Source organism: Hylobates moloch, unplaced genomic scaffold (assembly GCF_009828535.3).
Source record: "Hylobates moloch isolate HMO894 unplaced genomic scaffold, HMol_V3 SCAFFOLD_14, whole genome shotgun sequence".
In the NCBI taxonomy this organism is placed as follows: Eukaryota; Metazoa; Chordata; class Mammalia; order Primates; family Hylobatidae; genus Hylobates; species Hylobates moloch.
This window is the reverse complement of record NW_026652289.1, coordinates 25,228,531-25,251,672: the sequence shown is the minus strand read 5'-3', so window position 1 is coordinate 25,251,672 and position 23,142 is coordinate 25,228,531.

The following is a 23,142-nucleotide window of genomic DNA, read 5'->3' as shown; positions in this document are numbered from 1 at the left end:
AACCATCGCATCTCAGAAGTGTGCTCAGCAAATCGATGAGATGCATCAAAACGGCAAGGCCTGCAGCTGGCACTGGTCAAAAGAAAGGGGCTAATTCTTCACAAGGCCCAATGGCACGTCACACAACCAACGCTTCAAAAGTTGAATGAGGCCGGGCGCGGTGGCTCACGCCTGTAATCCCAGCACTTTGGGAGGCCGAGGCGGGCGGATCACGAGGTCAGGAGATCAAGACCATCCTGGCTAACACGGTGAAACCCCGTCTCTCATAAAAATACAAAAAATTAGCTGGGCATGGTGGCGGGCACCTGTAGTCCCAGCTACTCGGGAGGCTGAGGCAGGAGAATGGCATGAACCCAGGAGGCGAAGCTTGCAGTGAGCTGAGATCGAGCTGCTGCACTCTAGCCTGGGCGACAGAGTGAGACTCTATCTCAGAAAAAAAAAAAGAAAAGTTGAATGAATTGGGCTATGAAGTTTTGCCTCATCCACCATATTCAGCTGACCTCTTGCCAACTAACTACCACTTCTTCAAGCATCTTGACAACTTTTTGCAGGGAAAATGCTTCCACAACCAGCAGGATGCAGAAAATGCTTTCCAAGAGTTCATCAAATCCCAAAGCACGGATGTTTACGCTACAGGAATAAACAAACTTATTTCTCATTGGCAAAAATGTGTCCATTGTAATCCTTCCTATTTTGATTAATAAAAATGTGTTTGAGCCTAGTTATAATGATTTAAAATTTACGGTCCAAACCGCAATTAACTTTGCACCTATCTAATAGGAGATACACAAACTGAAAAGTAGATGAAATGTTCTTACTCTTATTTTGATATATGACTAAATAAAAGAGGTAAAAAGAGAGAGAAATATATTTGTGTGTGTGTGTGTGTGTGTGTGTGTGCACCTGAGTGTGTGTGTTTAAATCAAGTGTGGGAATTGTTTACACAGATCAGAATTAATTATAATCCCTGAGGTAGTATCAAATAAGGTAACAATAGCAAACTAAATTAGTGACTCATAGTCTTTGACAACTATAATAAAGTATATCAAAAAGGTAATTTTGAGGGTTAGCTATGTATAAGAAGATAATTTTCTGTTATGTCTTCATAAAAAAACTATCACAGAGACGTTGCTCATTGTGATTAAAATGAAATGTTTTATTTTAAGTATGTGTATGGACAGTTTAAAATAGAATTTAATGGAATCTCTGGATAAAAAGTATATATACTTCAGAATCCTTATAAAATAAAATTGAAACTATAAGAAACATGAGATAAAATATTTTATAAATACATAACAATTATTTTTTAATCAACTGATTGTAAGTCAGCAATTATTTGGTATATTTGTTAGAGATATAATTAGGTCACTTTCAGTCTAACATTTTGGCATTGAGAGGTTAGTTTTCAAAAACATAATAATCTTAAAGTCCATGATTGACCAAAGAAATATGAAAGTCAGCTAAAGCCACGGAAAGCCCACTCAGTAGTGTAGAGTATTTGATGACATATTTGAGATAATATAAGTCAAATTCTATGAATTTAATGGAAAGATGAGAATGGAGGTAAAACTTGAACTTGCACCTTTAAAGAGGTAATGAATTATAATAGGCTGTCTTCGTCCCTCATATAAATATGAATTCATGTAGATGAACATTTTATTTCCAAAATAGTTATCTTAGCTCTCAGAGACATTACAGTTCCAAGAGCAAGACATAGGCTTACTGTAAGACTTTCTAGTAGTACAAAAATATGGTGATTGAACAAAGATCCATAACTTTTTATTTCCCAGACATCTTATATATTTTATACATAGCTTTGTCTGAAATATCAAAAATGTATATCCGTTTCCTAGAATTAATGACTAACTTCAGTATTGAAAATATTGAAATTTATATTTTTAAAGTAAAATTTGGTAATTAATAAGATTATTTTAATGCTTAGAGGCTTTCAATATATATAAACAATACAAGACATTTATTTTTACTTTCTTACATGGACGTGGCAGTTTATTATTTTAAAATACACAGGTCTAAATTTTTAAAAAATTGTTTATTTTGACAAGACAAAGTATAGAATTATTCTTATCAATAGCAGATTCAAGGCTAATTTTGATTTTAAGAGAAGTGAAATAATCATACTACATATAAAAGTATTATAAATTGATATAATTATACTACACTCTCTTTCATAGTATATTTCATGAAGCATTAAAACATTTGTATTTATAATTTCATCATTTCTACTTCTAGAAATCTAGCCAAGAGATGATCCTACATATGCAAAGTTTTATACAGAAAAATGTTCACTGTGGTGTTACTACTACTAATAAAAATATGTAATCTAGATCTAAAATATATTTGATGGTTTGATAATTATATGAAATCCATTAACATAACCATCAGGGAGTAATAGAAATTGTACTTACAATAACATTTAATCACTTGGAAAATTTATAATTCTCTTTTGCTAAGCTAAAAAGCAAGATGCAGGTTTGCATACAATATAACATTAATTTTAATTATGGAAATGACCTAGACTTAGGACAGAAATTGTCAAGAAATGTATTAATTTACAGCATCATCAGTGATTTATGTGCATAACAATTTCACCATATTCTTTTAAACACTTCTCATTTTAAGATTCTTAAATTTTCCTAATGTGAGGGTTATAAAACATTCTATCATTAAAGTCTACATCTGTGTCTACCTAACAGTTAGAAAATGTGTAAATAATTGTATTTCCTATAAGCTATTTGCATTAGTTTCCTAGGGTTGCCATAACAAAATGGAGGCCAGACAAAACATAAAAGGCCAGATAAAACATAACAAAAAGTTCACACCTCTGGAGGCCAGAAGTTCAAGATCAAGGTGTTGGCACGTTTGGTTTCTTCTGAGGGGTCTCCCCTTGACTTTCAGATGACCACTTTCTCGCTGTGTCTTCACATGGTCTTTGCTCTGTGTACACGTGCCCCGGTGTCTCTCTCCCTCTGTGTCTTAATCTTCGCTTCTTATAAAGGCACCACGCATATTGGATCAGGGCCTGGGTTAACTTAATTATCTTTTAAAGGCCCTATTTCCAAATATAATCACATTCTGAGGTACTGGGAGTGCTTCGACATAAGAATTTTGGAGATACACAATTCATCCCATGACACCATTTATCGTTTCTCTTCAGAGAATCAGGTTTAATATTTTCTGTATCTTTCTCCTTACTTCTTGTTTTCTTAATGATTTTGCATAAGACAATTTATTTAAAAATATTTCAAGACTTTTGACATACAAAGTTTCCTGGGTTTTATAAATACGTAATTTTTTTTGGTCTCTTGATTGTTTTCAGCTCTATTATTTCCATTGATTTTGTATTGTGTGTGATACAAGCAGAATAGTAAACAAAAGCTTCATTTCTGGAATTAGATTGCCTGGATTTCGTTATCGTTTTCCCACTTACTATCTGAGTAACTTTGAGCTCGTCCCTTCCATGGGTTTCTTCATCCCTTATAAGGGAAAATAGAACCAACCTTACAGAGTTGTTGTCAGAATTTAAGTAATATGGGCAAAGCACACAGAACAGTTTCTAAACCACATTAAACAACAAATGATTAACACTTAGGAATGACACCTTTAGATAGCTCCATGATTAGTACATAAGAATTATATCAAAAGAGTGGGTGTTACCTTTAAAATATAAAATATGAAAACTAAACAAGAGAAGAAGCATAGTTTTTGTGAACAAATCTGTGCTTCTGTAAGAAAGCAGTAAATAGAAGAAAATACATCAGGCTTTGCCATCAAAATTGATACTAAACATTTTAGCTGTGCAAACTTAGAAAAATTAGCTCTCCTCTCTCAGGTTCACTTCTAACCTGTAAGACCAAAAGCATGTTTTCTGCATATCAAGACAATGCTTGTTACATCGATTAAGAAAAAAAAGTGTCATTTTTCTAGTTTCTACTTCTTCAGATGTCTGTAAATTCAGAATAGTTGTCCAGCTTTGTGAAGTTAAAATTTATTCACAATTCTATAAACAGATTTTTTTTTTTTTTGCCATGTGTTTCTGCCCAAGACTTTTTAAGTCCTCAGAATGAATCCTGACCTGTTATTGTGGCCACTTTCTATGTTGATGTGCTCAGCAAACATGTCCACCAAAGTCTTGCTCTGTAGTTAGTTAATTCCCTGGGGCACAGGCTACCCACACCAATGACACAAGGCTACAAAAATTTAATACATCATCTTCCTTTTCACTGTAGCAGAGCATCTCTTTCTCTTTTAACTATATGTGCAAAAGCGCATAAAGGGAAAGATTAACAAAAATATGGTGTCCATCCAGTTCAAACAGCCTAAAAAAATGGCTATCTGCAACAATATGGACCCTAATCTGAGAGAACAATTTAAATGGGAATCTTTGTCCTTTCCATTTGGGATGGAATTTGGCAACTGATAAATAATCTGATTTCCATGAAGGGTCCAGAATAAAATTCATGTTTTGGCCAGAATAATATTTATGTTTTACACTTGCAAAATAACAACTGTATATTGGCAATGCAATGGTAAACTAGTTAAAAAGCCCCCTACTCTGAAGAACTTAAGAATTGAATACTGCGAATCAATTTAAGTCAAAGTAAGAGTGTGTGTGTTTGTGTGTGTGTGTGTGTGTGTGTGTGTGTGTGTGTATGAATAAAGGAGGTAATATTCCATGTCAAATTCTGTAAGAATGGAAATAGAAAACAGATTCAGAACAGATGAACTTGGCAATCAGAAATTTACAGTAGAACAGAGGAAAATTATAGTAGTATAGTTTGTGAGTAATGGAGATATTACTATGTTTGATATAAAAAAGCATATTTTTAGTAATTTAGTAAAACATTTAGTTGATAGTACTTTTATTTTTGATGATAAATATAAATGCATCGTTTTATATTTGGTGAAAACACACGTGGAAGATATTACCCAGGTGTGCTGAATGTTTCCCATTCCTCCCTCCTCACATCCCTGTTGACCTCCAGGAGGCTATCCAGGAAGCTGATCTCAATAAACTGCATACAGAGTTTTCATGACCTTTGGCCTCTAGGTGGCTTTGACTACAGGAGGTACTCATGAATCAGAGGGTGTTATGGACTGAATTGTGTCCCCATAAATGTGTATGTTGAAGATCTATCTCACATTTCCTCAGAATGGGACTATATTTGGAGATAGAGCTTTTAAAGAGAGCAGTACATTCATTAAAATGTGGCCTTTGGAGTGGACCCTAATCCAATATAATTGGTAGCCTTTGTTTAAAAAAAAAGATTAGGACATGCAGGGGGGAAATCCAAGAATGTTCCTGTACAGAGAAAAGACTAAGATGAAGACAAAGTGAGAAGGTGACATCTGCAAGCCAAACAGACAGCCTCAGAAAAAGCCAAACCGGGCAACATCTTGATTCCAGATCAAGCCTCTAGCACTGTGAGAAAATCGGTTGTTGTTGTCAAAGCCCCGATCTGTAGTAATTTGCATGGCAACCCTAGGAAACTAATATGGAGATCAACATATTTTTTTCCCAATCCCCCAACTATCCCTCCATGTGGGCTGCAGTTTGGCAGTGGCTGAAGTCCAGAGCCACAGCTTCTGTTGGGCAGCCCTCTCCCACAGACACAGTTCTCATTAGGCGATTTCCTTTATGAAAGCCGAAAGTGTCTGCTGCCTTCTGTTGGTTTTTCTGTCTAATAACTCTGTCTATTACTGTCTTTCTTCTCTGTGTAAGCTTTTATATTGTCTCTTCCTTAAATTCTCTGCAGCTGTCCCTTTGAAACATGTGATTTGTTTTCTTTTTTTTTGAGATGAAGTTTTGCTCTTGTTGACCAAGCTGGAGTGCAATGGTGCGATCTTGGTTCACTGCAACCTCCGCCTCGCGGGTTCAAGCGATTCTCCTGCCTCAGCCTCTTGAGTATCTGGGATTACAGGTGCATGCCACCACGCCCAGCTAATTTTTTGTATTTTTTTTTAGTCGAAACAGGGTTTCACCATGTTGGCCAGGCTGGTCTCGAACTCCTGACCTCAGGTGATCCACCTAACTCGGCCTCCCAAAGTGCTAGGATAACATAGATGCCCATTAATGAGGGAAATCAAGCATGTGTTTTCAGGGCATAGTGTTATGTTATGATAGAGTGACTTGGTTTCGTTATATATTATATGCTATATAATAATGCATTATTTGTTGTATTCTATACACCATATATTATATGTTATATGGAATATATTATATATTTTACATTATATCACTGCCAGTGGTGGATACATTTTGATGTTTGTAATATAAAGTCAGATGATCAAGTCATTAGAAAGGTACATCTTTTTCTATACATCAGAGGTAATTATTCACATACTGGAGCTATTCAGTTGAATGAATAGATTTCTTTATTCTATGAGTTGTTGTTATGGTTTGGCTACATCCCCACCAAAATCTCATCTTGAATTGTAGTTCCCATAATCCCTACATGTCCTGGGAGGGACCTGGTGGGAGGTAATTTAATCATGGGGGCAGTTACCCCTATGCTATTCTCCTAACAGTAAGTTCTCACAATGTCTGATGGTTTCACGAGGTCTGATGGTTTTATAAGGGGCTTTCCCCTTCACTTGGCTCTCACTCTTCTTCCTGCCACCCTGTGAAGAAGGATGTGTTTGCTTCCCCTTCCACCATGATTGTAAAGTTTCCTGAGGCCTCCCCAGCCATGCTTACTGTGAGTCAATTCAACTTATTTTCTTTATAAATTACCCAGTCTTGGGTATGTCCTTATAGCAGAATGAGAATGGACTAATACCGTTGTCTAACAAAGTATATTTGTGACACATAAATTCTCAAAAAAAATAGACATAATGGAACAGAATACATGGATTCTGTTAATGGATACATTAAGTCTCCTTACAAACTCAGCTTTCGGAAAGGTTCAAGAAAATAGGGCTCTTTTTTACTGTTAGAAGGAAATCAGTTTTCTCATATCAGTTTCTAACTCTCAATAGAAGATGTACAGTGATTTTCTTTTATTCTATTTAAAACCCAACTCCTAGAAAATATGGCCCAATTGATGTTTTTGAACATGAACCTATCCTTGCTTCTCCTCTTTGGAGGTCTGTCTCCATTTATCCTGCATAATCCTTATGAGTGATTGGAGCAAGAAGAAGGAAAATATCTGTGCTTCCCCTAGAGTTAATATGATTATTACTTCACCACTCATAGCACACTTACCATATGCTGAGTTCTGGGAACAACTTGGGGAAGCAAAAGGAAAAAGAAAACACACACATCTTTGGGTTTATGAAGAAGAAAGCCAGCAAACAAAACAACAAAACAAAACAAACAAAACAAAACAAAACACATCAATGATATAAAATTGCACATCCAGGTGGATGTTGGTGGAGGAGGAGCAAATATTCTCTGATCAAGATACTAATGATTGTACTAGAGGTTCAAATAGCATCCTTCCAGGTGGAGAAAAACTGAGTTGGGTTATGCATAGAAATCTTGTCAGGCAACTATATAAAATGTGGAGGGTTGTCCTCAGGCAGGCATTCCTAAGTATTATGTTAAGGTAAAAAGGTAGGACTCTAGCTCACGCCTGTAATCCCAGCACTTTGGGAGGCCAAGGTGGGTGGGTCACCTGAGGTCAGGAATTCAAGACCAGCCTGGCCAACATGGTGAAACCCCGTCTCTACTAAAAATACCAAAAATTAGCCGGTCGTAGTGGTGGGTGCCTGTAATCCCAGCTACTCAGTAGGCGAGACAGGAGAATCACTTGAACCCGGGAGGCGGAGGTTGCAGTGAACTAAGATCGCACCATTGCACTCCAGCCTGGGTAACAAGAGCAAAACTCTGTCTAAAAAATAATAATTAAAAAAAAGGTAGGATTCTAGTCATCATGAAGGGGAAGATCCTGGCAGGAAACTAAAGTACTATTTTAGTTACTGGAAGAGTTATTCAAGATAGCACCCAGAAGACTGGGGAGAGGAGGTAAGAAAATAGGACTGACTTTGCCTTCTCAGTACAAGATTAAGGGATCCAAGTACAAGAGTGGAAGCTGTAGCAGGGCTGAACTGAAGCTGATGAGACAGAATATTCACCATTTGCTTTTCCACTATTGCGTTGCATTTTAAGCGTACTGGTCATCCCGAGAGATACGTGTCAGGGTGATAGAAGGGAAGATGCAATAATGTCCTGCCTGAAATGGGGAAATATGAGTGGTTTAACCACTTAGTGCTTTAAGCCTCACATTGAGTGGGAACTGAGACAGGCCTGAGCTTGACAGATAAAGAAGCCAATGCACGTAGGGGGAGTGGAGGAGACTGAGGCTGGACAGACACTGGGCACTGGTAGGTGATAAGATGATGTGGAACAAAAGTCCCCCTCTCAAAGTCATTTTCAGACTCCAGCTATCATCATTCATGCAAGAATCATTCCATATGTCAGGGATTCATAGAATTTATAGCAAAGGCCTTCAGTCTCCTAGGAATGTTTAAATTTTGTAGCAGTATGTTTTTTGAGTATGCTTACACTGACTTAGTTTGGCCAATTGTGTTTTATAGTGTAAACAATCAAACAAATGACATGGTGGGATTTCTGAGCAGCACTGTCTGATGTCTTGCTGATGGTGTCTTTAATAATAGATGGCACTTGATTTTAGATATCAATACATGAAAATAGTTTGAACATTTATATTGTTTACTTTGAATTATGTTGCTGCAGGAAAATATAGGAACTGCCTTTTGTTTCCTGTTGCTGCATGATACTGAATAAAGAATGACAGCAATCCATGTTGGGGGCAGGTTTCAGCACATCAAATCATCATCCTACCGACTGTCCAGGAACAGTTATTGGATGTTTTCCTAGGGATGTCTTAATAATTTTGAGTGATTCATAAACCATATAAATTAGGTTTCAAAATAATTACACTTGTGTTGTACAAAGTTTGCCTTCCTACTGGCGGGTATCACATTCTAAATTGTAACAAATCAAATAGCGTCACAAACATACAAATCAACCTATAAATAATATACAAAAAGCCATAAATAATAAATACCTTCTTATCGTATCTCAAGTTAACGCCAAACTCAGTTTCTTCTGTGAAATTGGTAATTTATATTTCAGTAAAAATCACTGTTTCCTCAGTATTTTGTAAAAATCGATCTGTCAAATCTTGTGTGTGTTAGACCTCAGCCAGGCTCCGTAAAATGAAAACAAAGTTAAACAACTTCACAAGAGACAGAAATGGCCTTTTAAGATTCATAGGAGTGTGCCTTCTTGTCTAATCTGAGCAGCCATCATGGCAAGATTGATGTACATTGGCTGAGAAGCGTTTCGTGAGGCGGCTGTCTGCTCAGTACTACCAGAATGGAGCTGTCTTCATTGTACCCCATTAACATGCCCCTCAGATCTATCAGGCAAATGTCTGCATACCTACTTTATAAATTATTACAAGCAACAGTTAAATATTTCAGAACTTGTTTGGGGATATCACTCACCTTATAGTTTTTAATTTATACACCCTCATGATTTTAAACATTTTAAATTCAAGGATTACTTGGAACTGCTTTTATATTCTCACTTTACATGAGCTTATTCTGCTGATAGTAATCCATCCAGTTTTGAAAAGTGCAGTGTATTGAAGTAAATTTTAAAAATTCAAATTATTCACTAACAAAGAGCACATTTTCTTTAATAATTAAGTAGCCAGGATTTCATAGCAATATAACCAAAAATATAAAATGTTATTCGTTGTCCTTTTAATGTAAAATAATTCTGAACTAAAAAGAATGCATTCAAATCATGTTTATTTGAAACTTTTGCTTTTTTAATTACTTTTATTTACTCACTTAAATTTTATTAGCACACTGACACACAGTACTTCAATTTGCAGCAATAATGCTTTAAAAGCCCAAGGTTTTACTTTAATAATTTGTGTGTTAATTTTTAAGAACTCAAATTGTTAAGTATTATTCATAGAACAGTTATTCCAATGTTCTCCTGAACTATAAAGCTACTATACACGAGATTGAATTGGTTATAGAAATGGAGACAGGGAGCAGATTTTTTTCAATGCAATTAAAAGAAATTTGAACTGAATAAAGTTAAATGCATTTCAGATTTAATAGGCATTGTATTTACTAGTAAAAAAATTGCATTCTTGAACTTACATATCCTTGGAGAGTAGAGGTAGCTTTTCATTAATCTCCTTTTTTAAAGTTGGATGAGGTTATGTAACTGAAATCGACATTAAAATTGAAGAGACATTCTTCATGGATTACAGACCAGTATTTGGAAGGAAACCAAATCATTAAAATATCACCAACAAATAATTAAATTTGCTTATTACATTGAAAGGACAGAACTAGAATAAAATTTATTGAGGCTACTGTGAGCCAAAGGCTTTGTATAAATTATTATGTTATATCTTCATAATACTCTTTTGTGCTATTTTCTCATATATTAAAGTTGGAAAAACAGGTTTAGGGAAGTTAAGTCAATTTCAAAAATACCAAATGAGTAACAAGTTCAAATCAGGATCTTATCTAGTTCTGTTTGACTCCAGTGGCAGTGATGTGTGCATTTCATATTTTTGTGTGTGTGTCAAAAGAAGAGCAAAGGAGACTTTAGAAGAGACGCTGATTAAAGAAGATCAGAGGCAGAGACGGGCGGATCATGAGGTCAAGAGATCGAGACCATCCTGGCCAACATGGTGAAACCCTGTCTCTGCTAAAAATAGAAAAATTAGCCAGGCACGGTGGCGGGCGCCTGTAGCCCCAGCTACTCAGGTGACTGAGGCAGGAGAATGATTTGAACCTGGGAGGGGGAGGTTGCAGTGAGCGGAGATTGCGCCACTGCACTCCAACCTGGAGACAGAGCAACACACCCTCTCAACAACAACAACAACAACAACAACAAAAAGATCAGAAATATCTTTATCACTTTCTCTTCCCATTTTTTTAGAATTTTATTGAAGTATAATTGAAATACCATAAACTGCAAATATTGATAAATTTTGATACATGTATGTCTAGTGCAAAAATGAAGATAATGAAAATATTGTGTATCTGTCAACCAAAAATATGTTATTTGTATCCCTTTGTACTTTCTCCATCCTGCTTCTTTTTACTACTTCCTCCCACTCCTAACAATAGCTGATCTGCTTTCTGTCACTATAAGATTAGTTAGTATTTTGTATAAATGGACTGATTACAGGAGTCACCTTTTGTTCTGACTTTTTTCATTTAGGCTAATTTGGGATTAATCCATGTAGTTACAGGCATCAAAAATCTGTTCCTTTGTATTGTTGAGTAGTATTCCATTGTAAGGATATACTGTAATTTGTTTGTTTATACACTTAATGGACATTTGGATTTTACTAGCTCCTGGTTATTGCAAAGAGAGCTTCATCCTTTTCCAGTGGTTCATATGAACCTACACTTTTTCTCCTGTTCATGCAACTCTTAGCACCTATCATATGCTATGTGAATGTTTATGTGTGTATATATATACACACATAAACATATATATACACATATATACATATAGACATATGTGTATAGGTATATACATATACACATATATACACATATATGTGCGTATATACATATATACACATATATGTGCGTATATACATATATACACATATATACGTGTATACACATATGTATATATAGACATAGACATATATACACATATGCGTGTATATAGACATATACACATATGCGTGTATATAGACATATATACACATATATGTGCATATATATACCCATATATACTTATATATAAGCATATATATGTATATACATATATACACACATATATACGTATATGCACATATATACGTATATATGTGTGTATATATATATTTGATTAAACTCTTTTTGGAGTAGTTGTACCATTTTACACTCCCATCAGCAGTATATGAGAGTTCTAGTTCAACCACATCCTCATCAACTCTTTGTATTTTTTCTTAATTTTCTTTTTTAAAAAAATCTAGCCTTCTAATAAATGTGCATTGAGATACTATTATAGATTTGCTTTGTATTTCTCTAAGGACTAATGATTTCCATCCTCTTTTAGTAAATTTATTTGCCATTTGTATATCTTTTTTTATGAAGAGCCTCTTCATATCTTGAGCACAGTTTTAAAATTTGTTTTTTTTTCTTATTATTGTATTTTACAAGTGCATCATATATTTTAAATAAAATCCTTTACCACATACAAGATTTACAAATGTTTTTTCTAATATCTGGCTTAAATTTTTATTTTATTTCTAATGTCTTCCAAAAATTAGAAGTTCTTCAATTCGATAAAGCACATTTTATCAATTCAGTTATTTTTAAAATAAATTATGATTTTATTGTCTTATTTAGGAGAACTTTGCCTGATTCATGGTCACACAGATGTTCTCCTAAAGTTTCTTCTAGAAGAGTCTGTTTTAGATTTTAAATTTAGGTCTATGGTGCATGGTAAGGATAAAGATACCATGCATATTTCCTTTTTTTTAAAAAAAAAAATGGACATTAATTATTTGGTTTTGTTTGTTTGTGTTTTGAGACAGAGTCTCACTTTGTTGCCCAGGCTGGGGTACAGTGGCGTGAACACAGCTCACTGCAGCCTTGACCTTCTGGGCTCCAGCGATCCTCCCGCATCAGCCTCCCCGAGTAGCTGGGACTACAGGTATGGATCATCACGCTCGTCTAATTTTTGTATTTTTTGTAGAGACTAGGTTTTGCTATGTTGCCTAGATTGGTCTCAAACTCTTGGACTCAAGTGATCAGCCCACCTAGGCCTCCCAAAGTGCTGGAATTACAGCGTAAGCCACCGTGATCGGCCATTAATTGTTTTACCACTGTGATAATCAAGCCTTATGTGTAAAGCTAAGCTATAGTTCCTAATTATTCAATCTAACATCTAAGTTTTGTTCAAAGGCGTTTCTGTAGATATTATTAAGTGAGGAAGATGATGCTAGATAATCATGGTGGGCCTGAATCAGTCAGTTGAAAAGCCTTAAGAGAAGACGTGAGTTTTCCCTGAGGAGGAAGCCATTCTGCCCATGGACTGCAACTTCAGCTCATGTCTAGAATATGTGAAGTGTTTCAGCTTGCCCTCCCTGACAGCCTTCCCTATGCCAATGACTTGCGATAAATCTCTGCCCTCTCTCTCTCTCCTTCGCTCCCACCTTCTCTCTCCCTTGCTCCCACCTTCTCTCTCCCACTTACTTACCCTGCTGGTTCTGTTCTCTGGTGGAACGCTGACTGATGCTACCACTATTTCCTGAAAAATATTATTTCTTTTCTCCATAAATTGCCTTTACATTTTTGTCAAAAATCAATTGTCTGAATATGTGTAAGTCCGTTACTAGGCTTCCTTTTTTTTGAGACGGAGTCTCACTCTGTCGCCCAGGCTGGAGTGCCGTGGCGTGATCTCGGCTCACTGCAAGCTCCGCCTCCCGGGTTCATGCCATTCTCCTGCCTCAGCCTCCCGAGTAGCTGGGACTACAGGCGCCCGCCACCACGCCTGGCTAATTTTTTGTATTTTTAGTAGAGACGGGGTTTCGCAGTGTTAGCCAGGATGGTCTCGATCTCCTGACCTCTTGATCTGCCCGGCTTGGCCTCCCAAAGTGCTGGGATTACAGGTGTAGCCACCGAGCCCAGCCGTCCATTGCTAGACTTTCTTATCTGTTCTATTAATTTGTTGGACTGTCCACCACTAACTACCATGCTGTCTTGACTACTGCATTTTTATCATATATATTGGAATCAGGTAGCATAAATTTTCATGGGAGAGAAGCTGAGATCATTGGTTTGAGCCGTTTTGTTCTTTTCTATTATTGATTTTCATTGTTAAAAATACACCTGAAAATACTGACTTAACTGAATCTCACAAATATATACATTTCAGAAATATATATTACATATTTAAAAATTAGATAATTTTAGTTGATAATAATGCTTATTTCTACCACATTGCTACTAGTTTTCTATATGTATAATGTTTATTATTCTCCCTTTTCTGTTTTCCTAGGAAATAAAAACCTAAATTTAGAACTCTTTATCCAACACAAATTTTTAAAAAAATGAATGTGTTGTAAAACCGATGTAATGACTTAAGATTTAAGTCTTTATAAAGGCTATCAAACATATATAGATTGGAAAGAGTCATCACTTGCAGAGCAACACTATAAGAAATGGTAATAAAGCTTTAGGCGGGAAAATAATACTAGATAAAATGCTTTAAAAATGGCAAACACATAAGCATATAAAATATCTTTTCATTTTCATTTATTCAAAAGATAACTGGATGCTAAAAAATAATGACAATGCATTCTTGACACACCAAAATAAAAATTGTGTCATAAGAAAAGAAATCAGCTTTGACCATCTACCATGCCCAGAGAACAAAATAAAACATGACTGTGTGAGTTAAATAAGACCCTTTCTGCTTCACACCTATCTGCATTTCCAGAACTCCCTGGAACGTGTTGTTGTTTTTGTTTGTTTATTTGTTTTAAGAATGTCCAAAATATACAAAATCTACCAAAAATTTAATCAAGTGACAAGGAAGAAACAAAATGAGTACAAGTCCTTAATGGGAAATTTTAAAAGTTTGTGAATGTATCCTATCAAGTAGAATCAATTCAACACAATGATTTTGTAGATTTTGGAATGTTTACTAAAACTATATACCAAAGCATTAAAAATTATGTATTAATGGGGCAAAATGAAGGTTATTTTTTCTATTTTACTTTATATATTTGGGTACTCTTTGGGGTATTTTTAAAAACATTTATTACCATTATAATCAAAATTAAAGATATTTCAATTATTTAAAGTTATAAAATTGTATTTAACTTTTTTTGTCATTATCTGATGGTGATCTAAAAGCAGTGCTTCTCAAAATTGTATGCATTAGAATCACCTGGGGAGTTTTCTAAAGCAAAATGTGCTGTATCCCATTCCCAGAGTTTCTGGTTTCAGTAGAATATGGGATGGAACCTGAATACATCCAATTTTAAGATGTCATCAGATCGTGTTCATGTTCGTTTGAGAATCATACTTTATGAACCAGAGGACTGCAGTATGCATTTGATGTGTCCTTTGTCAAGAAAGTATCAAGGATGGTGATCAAGTTGTACATATCTGAGCATGTAATTGTCCTTCAGCATACACAGGGGATTGGTTCCAGGACCCCTGCCTATATTCAAATCCACACATACTCAAGTGCCACAAAAAGCCCTCTACACATGCAGATTTGGCTTCTTGTGAATACTATTCAACCAATGTTTGAAAAAAAATTCACGTATAAGTGGGTCCACACAGTTTAAACCATATTGTTCAAGAGTCAACCATATCTTAACTTTGTTATTGTACAAGTGTTAACAAAAGTTCTCTGAGGAGGAATTTGGAGGAACAAGGCTTTAATCCAGTGAATAGTTTGGAAACCTGGGAGATGCGGCTATTGGTGGAAAATGAAGCTAACAGTCTAGAGAACAAAGACAGGGTTTGGTTTTATGTTAAAAGTTCTCAGGCAGGTTCCCAATCTGTTCCATTTATGCAAATGAAGAATTCAAACTTGCTTAGTTCGGATTTTGACACAGCTGAGTCCTGATTGGTTGATACAGTTGAGTTCCGAATGGGTCTGCCTAGGCAGGTGTGCTCTGATTGATTGGCTCAGGTGAGCTCTGATTGGTTGGTTTCCAAGTCCAAAAACAGATTTCTCTGCCAGATGTTTTCTTCAGATGACAGATGATATGGGATTCCAGCAGCAGCTTATCTTGGCACTAAACACAGAAACTTGTTTGGCTTAATTGTAGGAAGTGAGATCTTGTGATACTTTACATCTTTTTAATCTTTCTGAGGACACAGAGTATGTGACTGCTCCCTCAGTCAGCCAGGGGGATTTTGTCTGTTGGCCAGGGTACTTGGGGCAGATTTGAACATAAGTGAAATAATTTGGCTGAGCATATTAACCTTGAGTATCATCTCCTGTCAGTACTTTCACAACATTTATTTTTTTAAAGATTGCCATTGTTTGAACTAGTCTACTTTTTTTTTTTTTTTTTTAACTCTTTCCCTGGTAGAAGTTCTGGTATCCCTTGATAATTCTCATTCCTGGTGCTATGGATGGGTCTGATTCCACCTTCATGAATGAGAATGTGCTTCTCAGTTTGAGCCAATCCAGTAGTGTGCCATCAAGCCAAGTACATTTGGTTCATGCGCTGAAAAATTATCCAATCTAGACCCATTAAAGTAGTGATAAACAGATCCAGGACTTCTGAAGCTTTCTGATTACGATATCAAGAATTCAAGATGAAATCCAAATAGCCCTGACAGCCGTGTTTCATCATGTAGAGATTACTGAGAATGAAACCACTATAAAGAAGGCAGAAGGGAAGAAGACAAAGTTGTGTGTGTGTGTTGAGGGGGTGGGGAGTGTGTTGTATGCTTCAGATGCAGCAATTATTAAAATACCCTAGTTTTTACTCAGAAATTTAAATCATATGACTAACTAGAGCATCTCTCTCCTTCTCCCTCGACCTTTATTTATATTTATTTTATTTTCTATGTAGTTATTTAAAACAGGATTTTTGTCACTTTCAGTGAAGTATTCTAGCGAATATGGATTGATTCTGGTTTGTATCATTTGAAATATTAATTTGTTTCTTATTGAAGTCTTTAAGAAATATGTATTTTAGGAAGGACATTTTAACAAATATTATACTAAGTATTATGTCTACTTAAGAAATATTTTTATGCTGCATTATTTTATAGCTCAGTACATCTTTTTCTCTATTTTACTATTCTTATTTTTTTCCAGGATATTTCTTATGTAATTTCTGTGGCACTTAAACATACTATTTATTTTCTTGTTTTCATATATTTCACATTCTCATTGTTTTAAGTATTACCATATTGTTTTCTTTCTTTTTTGTGTGTGTGACGGAGTCTCACTCTGTTGCCCAGGCTGGAGAGCAGTGGCGCGATCTTGGCTCACTGCAACCTCTGCCTCCTGGGTTCAAGCGATTCTCCTGCCTCAGGCTCCCAAGTAGCTGGGATTACAGGCATCTGCCACCAAGTCCAGCTAATTTTTGTATTTTTAGTAGAGATGGGGTTTCACCATGCTGGCCAGGCTGGTCTCAAACTCCTGACTGCAAGTGATCGGCCCACCTCGGCCTCCCAAACTGCTGGGATTACAGGTGTGAGCCACTGCACCCGACCTTACCATATTGTTTTCTTTTAGCAGGTTCTCATGCGCATCTCTTGTAGTCAATATGGTTTTTATATTATTTCTGATTCTAAAGATAATCATAAATCTGATTTTTAATTTTAATCTTTATTTTATTTCATTTTATTTACTTCATTAAAAAAGCAAGCGATTACTTTCTAAAGTGTTTCGATTTCTAAGAAAAATGCTTTTTGTACATAAGTTTTCACATATCTCCTCCTTTTATGCTGTGAAATATTTTTCCCCCATGTCAATCCTTAACATATTTGAATCACATTTTTTTTACCTCGAGGTAAAATGCCTGTATTCTGAGAAATTTAGCTTCTCTCAAGTTGCCTTTAGGGTACTCTATTCAAATTTGGGTTGGTACTTGGTTAATGGGTATTTACCTGACAAGTTTATCATTCTACTTGTTTGTAATGAATAATTTTAATTAAAAATTAAAGTCACAAGCAAACTGCTTCCCTACTTCACACATTTCACTTCATATATACCTAAAATAGGAGAAGGAAACAATATCTATCTCCTGGTTCCTTGTAAGTGAATTGTAAATAAAATTAAATATAATTTAATGCATTTTCTTTTGCAAGTTAAGCGTCTAGTTTATTTTCTTTCTCTACTTCCATTCCTAGAATATAGAAAATGATAAAAAGAAACATCTATATTATCTTTTACAAATATTTGTGCCCATGTGAATATTGAAATAGTATAAATGAATCATAAAATTTTATGTATATCATTCAAATTACTATGCTTTAGAATGCTTTTGGTGATATGACACATTGCTTTTGGACTCTGATAATTTCTCTCAGAACAATTTATTTCCATTAGAGAATAAACTCCTTGCATGTATATATTACCATATAAATGGAATTGTTCATACCCTTTATTGAATAAGTCATCTTACTGCTATATAATTTATATAGAAATATGTCTTATGATATTGCTTTGAAGAGTTTGGTTTAATGTTTTATTATAAATATATTTATATATTTCAATTTCATTACTTAGATCAAGCTCATTGAGGGGGGACAAAACAGTATCAATAATTTCCTTTACAAAAATGCTTCTCCAGATCAAAATATTTATAAATAGCTTCCATAAGGTAATTCATAATTCTTAGGTAAATATGAATAATAAAAACTGTATGCAAATCCTTCAATTTTACTGTTCTATAAAATCACAATGGAAATAGATTTGATTAGTGAATTGGAAAAATGCTAACCAAGTAAAAATGCTGGTCTTTCCTAACATATCTTCTTCCACATAGAAAGGATTTTATCAAAAACAGAGCAACATAGCACATCAAAATTAACATTTCAATAGTAAAATAATTCAAGTGATTAATTAAAATACATAATGTACATGTTTTGATATTAAATTGAATACAAATGTAAATGATGTACAAGGCTTCATGGTTGATTTTCTTAGCAGTGCAATTATACATTTTGTAATATTTACCTTACACCTAAGCCTCTAGTTCACATTTTAAAATTATTGTATCAGTAATATTTTCACTCAGGGTCCCCTATCACAGAGAGAGATAAAAAGAAATTTGATCTTTTTTCATAAAAAATGTGAATTGTGAATAAACTTTTAAATATAGTATAATAGGTTTAATGGTAGGCATATATAATATTATTTTCTGGGTAAAAAGGGAAACTTGAAAATATTTTATAAGCTAAGTACATAATTAGTAGTAGTTATGTTTCTTTGTTGTCTTGTAATTAATTGTGAGAGAAAAAAATAATTTCCAAATGATTTATGTTCATTACAGCATTCCCTCCTTTCCATAGAAAGTTGACCCTTGAACAACTTGGAGCTGAGGGGCACTGATTCCCCACACAGTCAAAAATCTGCATATAAGTTTTCTCTCCACCAAAACTTAACTACTAATAGCCTACCGTTGACTAGAAGCCTGATCAATAACATTAAGTAGTCAACTAACACGTATTTGTTATGTTATACACTACATTCTTAAAGTAAGCTGGAGAAAAGAAAGTGTTACCGAGGAAATCATAAGAAAGACAGCATCCGTTTACTATTCATTAAATGATAGTGGATCATCATAAAGATCTTCATCCTTGTCGTCTTCACACTGAGTAGGCTGAAGAGGAGGAAAAAGAGGAGAGATTGGTCTTACTGTCTCAAGGGTGGCAGAGGTAGAAGAGAATTTGTGTATAAGTGGACCCACACAGTTCAAACCTGTGTTTTGCAAGGGTCAACTGTGTACTAAGAAAAGTTACTTTAAATATTTCGATGTGGTTTCAGGAGAGGAATTATGCTAATTTAAAGTTAAGATTTTAGTCTTGAAAACAGAAAATAATTCTTGGAAATAATTAAAATAATGCATAGGTAGAAAAATATTATATTCTTTTACTCGTTTATTTTGCAAGTGTTTTCAACATGCTCATTACATTCCTGCAAGGTCAGTGTGGCACTTTACATATAGTATCCCTTTAATATAATTTTTTCGGCTTTTATTAGGAAACCTGAGGGCAAGCATACTTTTATGTGAATAGAATTTTGAAGCAGTGAGGTGTTATAATTATCTTCAAATGTTTCATCTTTACTCTTTGCCAATTTACATAAAATGCTATTACCAGAATCACATTTTTAGTAAAGTTCTCCCAGTATTTTTATTCAAAATAGTATGGTCTTTTCAACATTTTGGGATACTTAGAAGAAAATATAAAAATTTAGCTTCCAATCGATTATTATCTTGCTGAATATTTCTGATATATTTGATACTGGTGATCACATTCTTTTTCCTTAATTCCATTCACTTCCGTATCAACACACATTCTGGGTCTGCTCTTAACTCTCTGAATGAATCTTAAATGTAGATACAGCTTAGAATTTTAGCCTTGCTTTACCATTCTCTAAATTCATTCCTGGGACAGTATCATCCACTCTCACAGTTATATGACTTACATTGATATGTTCAAATTTGAAATCTCTATCTCCATTCATATCCTTTTCCAGAATTTTGGATCCCTGAATCCAACTTCTCATTTGTCAACTTATATTTTCAACTGTACAATTTGAGGTACAGGTATCTTCAAAGTTAACGCAGCCCAAATCGAAATCACATTCACCCAAGAACTAGTTTTGCTGCCCCTTCCCTGTCTTAGTTATATCCATCATTCTTTTATTTTTCCAAATTGTAAACCTAAGAAGTATCCCTGGAGCACCACGCCCCCCCCCTTTTTTTTTTTTTGAAACAGAGTCTTGCTCTGTCGCCCAGGCTGGAGTGGAGTGGCATGATCTTGGCTCACTGCAACCTCCACCTCCTGGGTTCAAGTGATTCTCCTGCCTCAGCCTCCCAAGTAGCTGGGATTACAGGTGCCTGCCACCATGCCTGGCTGATTTTTGTATTTTTAGTAGAGACAGGTTTCACCGTGTTGGCCAGGCTGCTCTCGAACTCCTGACATCAGGTGATCCACCCACCTTGGCCTCCCAAAGTGCTGGTATTACAGGCATGAGCCACCACACCCAGCCCCTTTCTTATTTTATACATTAATTAATGCATCAAGTTTTTACTTTACTTCCAAGTAATTCTCACATCTGTCACATTCTCTCAGATTATACTCCTTTGGTCCCAGCTTAAACTCACATAATCTCAGACATAAAATTTACTTATTGTCTCATAACCATTCTTTCAATATTTACATTTCAGCGTTATTTTCCAGATCACAGCTAGGTTGACCTATGTGAAACACAAATTTGATAACATTTTTCCTCAGTTACCAAGTACTCTGTAGCTCCAACTCTACTTTAGGATTAATCAGTGGCCTCTTAGCTTGAAAAAAAAAAAAAAAAAAGGATCTTCATGACATTTCTGAGAATTGCTATTTTTGCCTTATTTTCTCTCTCTGAACACACTTTACACTGCAGCAACACTGATATACATTATACTCTGAAAAAATAATGCAATGTCTTCTTTTAGCGACTTTACTAACATTGTTAATTCAGCTTGGAACAGCCTTTCTTCCAGTTCTTCGCGTAATTCCTAATTATCCATTTCCTCCCTTCTTTGTAAAACTGCAGTTCTGATAATGGCTAGGAAAACATGTCCTACAGTGCTAGGAAGGCCTATAATGATGCTTTGACTTCATCTGTGTCAAGGAGGTAAGGTTGCTAGATTTAGGGGAACAAAAATAGGATTCTGAATTAAATTTGAAATTCAGACTAGCTATAGCTTTTAATATAACTATGTCTCACATGATATTTTGGACATACTTATACTACAAATTTATTTGTTTTTTACATGAAATTGACTTTTAACTATGCATCCTTTATTTTATCTGGAAATCCTACAAGCATGACAAAAGGCATTGCAGAGGGTGGAGAAACCAACGCAAAGACGATAGGCAATAGGAGTTGAAAATCTGGCCCACTGTTATGAAATTTGGTGAGAGAAAAAAATACCAAATGCTATTTTTCCTGCTCTAATAAAAAAGTTCCAATTGTACAATCTTGGCAAAAGTTATGGTTGCAAACCATTATTGCTACTGATTAGTGAACTTATATGCAAGCCAAAGACAAACATTGCAGTGATGTTTCGAATCAGCCTATTCCTTCTCTCCAGAATCCAAATTTTATATACCAAGGCTTGAAAGGACAGGCATGCTAGCTCTGATTTCTAGCACATTCATGAATATTTCTGTTATTTAGCTAAAAACGAAAGTAGGAACTTAGGTTGGATCTAGTTATTGACTTTGTTTATTTATTACCATAATTTGCTGTAGATCATTCTGGGTGATGGCAGCAGCTCATCTGCTTGGACAATGTTTTCTTTATTCCCCTTTTACAACTTTATTGCGGTATAATTGACATATGATAAAATGTACATATTTAAAGTATTCTGACAAATCCTTATGCACATGGAAACATCATCATCACCACATCAAGATAATGAACACATCCACAATTTTGATATTCTTCCTCTAATTCCTTATACCCAGGCAACAACCTATTTGCTTTTTGTCGCTATGTTTTAAATATGTAGAATATATATTAATCTAAATATATTGTATATATAGGACTAATAACTATCTACTGTATAATGTCTTGTATTATGCAGTAGATACTCAGTGTCTTTCATTCAACAAAATTATTTTGAGATTTATCCATTTTATTGTTTGTATAAATAATTCATTTATTTTTATTGCTGGAAAGGTACGTAATTATAAGTGGTGTGTGCTTCAATTTGTTTATCCACTCACATGTTGATGGACATTTGGATTGTTTACAGGTTTAAGGTATTACAAATAAAGCTGATACAAACTTCGTGACTTCGTGTACAATCCTTATACATGTATGGACATATGCTTTCGTTTCTCTTGGGAAAATACTTAATAGTATAATGATTTAATTATACTATACATATGTGTTTGAGAAACTTTCAAATTGTTTTCTGAGAGGCTTGTAATATTTTCATTGCCACTAACATTGTATAAATATTCCAGTTACTCTACATTCTTTTCAATACTTGAAATTCTTAGTGTTTTTAATGTTAGACTTTCAAGTATGTGTGGTTTTCCTTTGTATTTTCATAATGACAAATGATGACTATCTCTTTTCATGTACTTATTTATGATCTGCAAATCTTTGGTGAAGGGTTGTTTAAATCTTTTGCGCAATTTTTAATGATTTGATTCTTATTATTGAATTTGTTAAACTCTTTACAGATTGTGGATATGTTTTTCTTCAGAGATGTGCTTTTACAATATTTTCTACCAATTTATAGTTTGTTTTTAATTCTCTTGACAGTGTTTTGCAAAAAGCAGACTATCTTAATTTGGGGTGACATTCTTATTTTCTTCAATGGAAACTCCTAATTAAATTAAATAACATATAAACTTTTTGACTTGACACTATTGCTTCATTTTAAAAGGTAATGTAGAGCTACACAG